We start from the raw sequence: 7540 nt of genomic DNA, 5'->3' as shown, positions 1-7540 counted from the left end.
TAAACAGATTGGAGATTCTACAGTGTACAACGTAGAAATTCATGGCAAAAAATGTATCTGCAAACATTAGTTTAGCGACATTGTTCAAGCAGAGAAACAGTAAAAATCCTCTTTGGGGCGGTATAGCTCGGTTGGTAGAGCGACCGTGCCAGCAACTTGAGGGTTGCAGGTACAATCCCCGCTTCCGCCATTCTAGTCGCTGCCGTTGTGTCCTTGGGCAAGACACTCTACCCACCTGCTCCCAGTGCCACCCACACTGGTTTAAATGTAACTTAGATATTGGGTTTCACTATGTAAAGCGCTTTGAGTCACTAGAGAAAAGCGCTATATAAATATAATTCACTTCACTCTTTCTTTTTCTCTTCCATACACACACAAGTAAGGCAACAAACACAAAAAACAAATTTTGTAATTTTTACTCAAGTAAATGTTAAAAGGCGATTTTAATCACACAGAAAATGCATTCAGAACACAGTTTAATAGACCAATATTATTATTTATTTCATGGTTTTGTTATTTGGTTATTAGTTTTTTCCACCATGTCCGCCCGCCCCTGTAAAAATGAACATATTGTCAAATTACAGGCATTTCTTCCTCGAATAGGTCATGACATAACACTATATTTACTGTATTTACCAATGGACTGATAGTTAGATACCGGGCCCCCTGATGGCACCCCTCCTCCATTGTCGGTGGCTTCAGATGACATCATATCTGCAGCCCAGGATCCTTTTGTTATCCCATCTGAGGTGAACCCCATCGCTCTCACATCAGGCTCATTTGACGAAGTACCTGAACCAAAGTGAACCACATTATTTAAAACACCACAAAAGGAAGTGTGCATATATGTCGACAAATGATGAGGAAAGGTTAATATAGCAGTTGGTTTGTGTTTAAGCCATTGTCTTTTTATTTCCGTTTATCATCACTTTTCATGATGATGAAGAATAAAGAAAGGTATACTCACTCGAACTCAATCCCATGGTGTCGCCTAGTCTTTGCACTACCAGCCCGCATGGAGTTTAAATAGTGGACTAGATGTGGGAAGGCGCTTCTGGAAACGAAACTTAACGAAACGAGCTTTCATCCATTTACTGACGGAGGAAAGTTTCGTTTCTGGAGAACACATTCACTACACAAACATGGTCAATGTTCACATGGCAACGCACGTGGGTCCTGAACAGAGTGAGTCATTTTCAAAGTTGGGAATTTAAATCGTGGTTTTGGACGAGTTATCGGTGATTATTGTGTTATCAGTGGGATTCCTTTGATACATGACTACGATCGCTGAAAGTCTGCGTGTTTATAACCAGGTTCAATGGTCACTGTCGCATCGAGTGCAACTTACATGTGAAAGGCATACTTATTCAACAGCCATATATGTCACACTAAGAGTTGCCACATAAAAAGATCCAACATGCGCCACACTCTAAAACCACACCCAACAAGAATGATAAACACATTTTGGAAGCACATCCGCACCGCAACACAATATAAACACAACATAACAAATACCCAGAACCCCTTGCAGCACCCACTCTTCCGGGACGCTACAATATGTAAAATTCACCACAACGTTAAGGTAACGCGCTCCTTTCATGTCCACGAAAAACACGTTCAAGTTTATTATTCTATTAATACATTTTAAATTTATAATTTACAATACCTTATTGTACGTTTTACGTACAGTACATTAATGATCAAATCCAGACTGACATCCATCCATCCATTTTCTACCACTTTTATTTATTTCTGATATGTCGACTGAATGTATTTTATCTACACTCTTTGATTTTAATTCAAATTTGATCGTTTATGATGATTATATTATTTGATTTTAATTTCAATCATGATTATTTAGTTTTTATTTGTGCCTTCTTGTAATATTGTATAAACTACTTTGACTTGTTTTCTGTACCAATTGTGCTCTATGAATAAACTTGCCTTGCCTTACTTGGTGTTGGATTGTGCACCTAAAGTTGTGGTATCGCCCAAAACTAATGTAAAGTATCCAAACAACAGACAAATAAGTGATTATTACTCTCGCATGCCGGGTTGAAAAAATGGTCTCTCAACCTGATGGTCCACAATCTTTATTCACCTTATATATATTGTAATTGTCCTTAAAGTTACACTTTTCACATTAAACCTTGTGAACATTGCATTTTCTACGGCTACAAATAAGTTTTCCTACAGTGCGACAGCGCCCTCCAGTGGGCGTAATATCGTCAAACAGTAATGTCCATCCATCCATTTTTCTACCGCTTGTCGTGTGTGAATGTGAGTGAATGTTCTCTCTCTATACTAGAGAAAAGTGGTTCATAAAGGTAATAAAGTCAGGAAAAAACAAAAGCGCGTTGAAGGAAAATATCTTAAAAATATCACTTTCATCATCTTGTTTAATACAATCGGACCATGCCTGTGTCTGCAACCATCCCTTTGTAAAATGTGTGTTTGAACATTTGATTTATTTGAGAAACTTTCTGTGATGCAATATAGTTTATTTTCTACCATATTAGTAGTCTTTAGTTTTTAGCATTAGTTTTTTGTTCTTTCGTGGTTCCCAAGTCTAAATATAACTACAAAGACCTGGTTGTGCAAATAAACTAACCTCATGTTAAGTCCTAATAATAAATATAGTGATTTTTTGTCCAATCCACCGTATTTTCATTGACGATTTCATAACAGAAACTAAAAGCTTAGTTGTTGTTTTGCAGGAAAGATAAGTGCTTGATTCCACACAGATGACCACATTATAGCATCTTTGGTGATATTTGTTAGCATCAAGAAAATATCCTTAATAGTATTAATACACTAGATGAATACATTTCTCATAGGCTCAACATCATATACTGAATCTTGATGTTGCTAGCAAACATTGCTGAACAACAGGGACATCTATAGCTAAATAATTAGACAAAATATGGTCTTGACACCATAAAAATAACTGCAGACATTCATTGTAAAGGAGACTAATATTTGGAGCAAAAATCTACTGCAAACAAACTTATCCTTTTTCTCGTTAGCGTCACGATCACAGCAGCACGGCACTCGTTATGTCAATCAAATACTTTATTTAGCGATGCACGGATAAATCCAACTTTGTCTTTAATTGACAGATTAATCCTTAATTTGTGGAGCCCTCAGATGTAAAGACATGAGGTGCCTCCAATCTTTTCTTCTCTAAATACCGTAAGTGTCAAGTGAAGTGAGGTAGCAGTAACCCTTTGGTGATGATAAATGGTTTAAATCTTGTTTTTGTTTTTTTAAAGTTCTTCAGAGGGTAAAAATTCACTCCATCCCATTTTAAAAAATTATCCATGATCGCTTTTATATTTGCCTCTAAACATTTAAAAATTAGCCTAAATCTGCACAGATTTAGATAAATAAACATTAGCCTAATGGGGCTTACTTAGATCATCACCTGAAACCTGGAAGTGCCCGGATTTGCCTCTATAGGCCACATGATGGCCACACACCTATTCTACTATGAGGAAAACATTGACAAAGTCATTAACAATTAAATTTTAACAGAAGGGTAGATAAATATGTTACAACAGAAAGTAAGCATATATTAACAGTAAGATTAATAATATTACGAGGAAATTATACAAAACCCAAAACCAGTGAAGTTACTAAGTGTTACACTGACTTTTGAATGGTTTAAAAATATGTTTTGCCGGAAAGTAAAGCTGTCCATTAAAAGCTATGGTACTAAAAAGCCCATTTACATTATGTCCAAAAATAAGTTAGCTCTGCATCAGTTTATCCATGAAACACAAAATGTAATATTTACAATATATTGGAACAATACACTTTTATGCTCTGCCGCTACAGAATCAGCAGTGGCTGCTTCATCTGAGTTTAAACCCCACACCAAACACTTACTCCCAATAGTCCAATGATGGCTTTGATGGAGAGCAAGTGACGTGGACGCTGCTTGGCTGTTCTGGTTTATTAGTGGACAGCTGTACCACTGGCAGTGACTAAGACATTAATCAACACCTTGGCTGATTCAATTATATGATAGCAAAATATATGTTAAACATTTTTATAACTCTAAACTTTAATAGAGATTAGATGAGGCGTGTTGTTGTTGTTGATATTTGTTGTGTATAACAATATATTCCATGTGCTCTTTGTTTTACCGGGACATTTGTTAAATTCTACATATTTACCTGAGGACCATCTTGATCCAGAACACTTTGTTTTTTTTGCATATCAGTGCTTAATTGTTAAATACAATAAAATACCCACTACCCACTTGGTAAATGGTTATTTGAAAATGCATTTGCAATCAGATGTGTAATAACACGTTGCAAATTGGAGAAATGAGAATAAAACAACTAATAATACATCATATACATAATAATACTCTGACTTGTTAAGTCTGCAATCTTAACTAAGGAAACAAATTGGCAACGTCAAGATAAAATACATTCAGTCGACATATCAGAAATAAATAAAAGTCCGGGAGGGACAAGTGGTAAAAATGGATGGATGGATGTTGTCAGCCTGGATTTGATCATTAATGTACTGTACGTAAAACGTACAACCAGGTATTGTAAATAATAACTTTTAAATATATTAATAGAATAATAAACTTGAACGTGTTTATCGTGGACATGAATGGAGCCCGTTACCAAAATGTTGTGGTGAATTAAATATATTGTAGCGTTACGGAAGAGTTGGTGCTGCAAGGGGTTCTGGGTATTTGTTCTGTTGTGATTATGTTGTGTTGGGGTGCAGATGTTCTTCCAAAATATGTTTGTCATTCTTGTTTGGTGTGGTTTTAGAGTGTGGCGCATGTTTGTGACAGCGTTGGAGTTGTTTATGCGGCCACTCTTAGTGTGACATGTATGGCTGTATGGCCGGAACGAGTATGCATTTCATTCGTGTATGCCATCAAAGTGATCATTGAAATTCATTATAATCATGCAGTTTTTCAGCATTCCTAGGCATCTTTTAGGTAAAGCCCTTTGACAACTTGGCCAACACTACAATATAAATTCCAAACCTTGAAAATGACTCACTCTAATCATAAAAATGACTCACTTTAATCAGGATCCACGTGCGTTTCCATGCAAACACTGGCAATGTTTATGTTGTGAATGTATTCTCCAGAAATGAAACTTTCCTCCGGCAGTAAATGGATGAAAGCACATTTCGTTTCCAGAAGCGCCCTCCCACATCTAGTCCACTATTTGAACTCCATGCAGGCTGGTAGTGCAAAGACTAGGCGACACCATGGGATTGAGTTCGAGTGAGTATACCTGTCTTTATTCTTCATCATCATGAAAAGTGATGATAAACAAAAATAAAAAGACGATGGCGTAAACACCAGAGGTGGGACCAAGTCATTGTTTTGCAAGTCATAAGTAAGTCTAAAGTCTTTGCCCTCAAGAATCGAGTCAAGTCCCGAGTCAAGACAGGCAAGTCCCGAGTCAAGTCCAAAGTCAAGACTGGAAAGTCTCAAGTCAAGTCCCAAGTCCTGCATTTTGAGTTTCGAGTCCTTTCAAGTCCTTTTACCACAGACTAATATATTTACACAGATTGTTTATGCTTTTAAAACGCTGTATTTATTTATTAAAACAAGTGCATTTGAAATTGCAGGAAAAAAATAGTGCTAACATTGCACTTCATAATAGCACCATTAACCAGTAATTTTAAACATTTAACTAATTCTTTTACAGAATACACACATTTGAAAAAACAAGTGCAACTGTACTTATTTGTACAAAATTGTTAACATTGTATTTCCATGGCATATTGCATTTTAACTAGTTCCACAGCAGTTTCTTATGAGGGGCCATTAGGGACATTATTCTATCCTGTTCTTACCTTATCTCATTGATCTCATCTCATACTGTATGTGTGTTTATGAAAAACATAAATACATGAACATTACAATGAACAAAGTTGTACTTTTTATATGTCAGGGCCCTATGCTGCATTGCATTTGCAAAATACCAAATTGGCCAAGAGTCTGTCAGTCATTTGTGCACGATGGGGGCGTAGTATGATGCCACCATGGCTGAAAACTCGTTCCACTGGAGAACTGGAGCCAGGCACTGCCAAGACTCTAATGCAGTGTACGCAACAGATTGCCGTGTTTGCGGTAACGTTATAACGTTAGCAATGAGTTTACAGCCTCACTGATTTAACTACACAGCAAATAAAAGTTACGTTACTTAGCCAATTAACGTTAGCTTACATTCAAAACTTACCGTTCTTTCTGTAACTTCAAAAGTCAAAGGAAGTTAGAAGTTGTTGCGTCCGTCTGTAATCTTCGAACGACATGTTTTGCATACTGCAATTCGTTCCTCGTAGTTTTTATACCCGAACGAAACTATCTTTGGTATCATTTTGTCTCACTGCCGCGTTGTTTGACAGATTTTCTTCGTTGGTTGTCCTGCAATTTGATTGGTTGAATGCTGTCAGATGAAAACAACGTGGATCTAATTTGATTGGATGTTGTACCGACAGCAAACACGCTGACAGACACACACGTACACAATGAAAGATACAGAGCGGTCCTGAATAACTTTTTAATATTTGGGTTTTGGGGAAAGTAGCAAGTCTTGTCAAGTCAAAAGGCTCAAGTCCAAGTGAAGTCACAAGTCATTGATGTTAAAGTCTAAGTCGAGTTGCAAGTCTCTTTACATTTTGTCAAGTCGAGTCTAAAGTCATCAATTTCATGACTCAAGTCTGACTCGAGTCCAAGTCATGTGACTCGAGTCCACACCACATTGGTTCTCTGACCCCCACAACCCCGAAAGGGACAAGTGGTAGCAAATGGATGCATAGATGGTTCTCTGACTTCAATAAAGAAGTTGATGAGGACAGGGAGCAACACGGTTGGTCTACTATTTGAGTTGACATCCAGCCGACTCAACAAGAAGTGTCAACACTTTTAAAATGGTTGTATTAGGACTATGCTTCACAGACAGGAAAAAAGTGACCAGCCAAAATAGCCACTACAAAATCGGATAGACTTTGTTTATCACACAATGGGGAAATGATGTCAACAACTGTATGTGTGTAACGTATTTCTTGTGCTGAGCAATCAGAAAACTTCTGCGAAGACGCACTGTGTGAGGCTCGCAGTAATCCCGCCTCCTGGTGCCGGTTAATGCACCCCCGTCGCAGAATGCACCCCTCGACGGGAGCGCCACACCAACCAAAGCCCACACCCAAACCCTCCACGTGCAAGACCGAATCCACCCAAAAAAAGTCACTTAACAAGAAGCCAAAAAGTGCAAAAACAACAATGCTCGCGCCGAAGGAGCCGTGAATGACTGCAGGGTCACAACATTAGGTACACCTGCAGACTGCAGCACGGATTTCATATTTCATTCATTCACAACTCCTCCAACACGAACACCACTGTTCCCGCACTTATAAGTAAAGGTAAGACCATAATAACGTTTTTTTTAATTAAATGTGCTTTTTTGTGTGCTACAGTTTGTATGTGTAAAGTTAAAGTTAAGTTAAAGTACCAATGACTGTCACACACACACTAGGTGTGGTGAAATTTGTC

General features: G+C 37.7%; 1 long non-coding RNA gene across 2 annotated transcripts in view; it reads right to left on the bottom strand.

Moving 5' to 3' along the window:
- Positions 1-400: 400 nt before the first annotated feature.
- LOC133611285 (uncharacterized) overlaps positions 401-7540 on the bottom strand; it is a 42030-nt gene continuing 34890 nt past the window's right edge. The window contains exons 1-3 of one of the 2 annotated variants that reach the window (XR_009815972.2): positions 968-1423; positions 637-792; positions 401-553 (exon numbers count right to left, since the gene is read on the bottom strand). This is a non-coding gene — a long non-coding RNA (uncharacterized lncRNA). Of the gene's footprint in view, positions 554-636; positions 793-967; positions 1424-7540 lie in introns of those variants that run through there. The other variant, XR_012050573.1, reaches the window with a different exon arrangement.

The sequence above is a fragment of the Nerophis lumbriciformis genome, linkage group LG08, assembly GCF_033978685.3.
Source record: "Nerophis lumbriciformis linkage group LG08, RoL_Nlum_v2.1, whole genome shotgun sequence".
Classification (NCBI taxonomy): domain Eukaryota; kingdom Metazoa; phylum Chordata; class Actinopteri; order Syngnathiformes; family Syngnathidae; genus Nerophis; species Nerophis lumbriciformis.
This window is presented reverse-complemented; position numbering and strand designations above follow the sequence as displayed.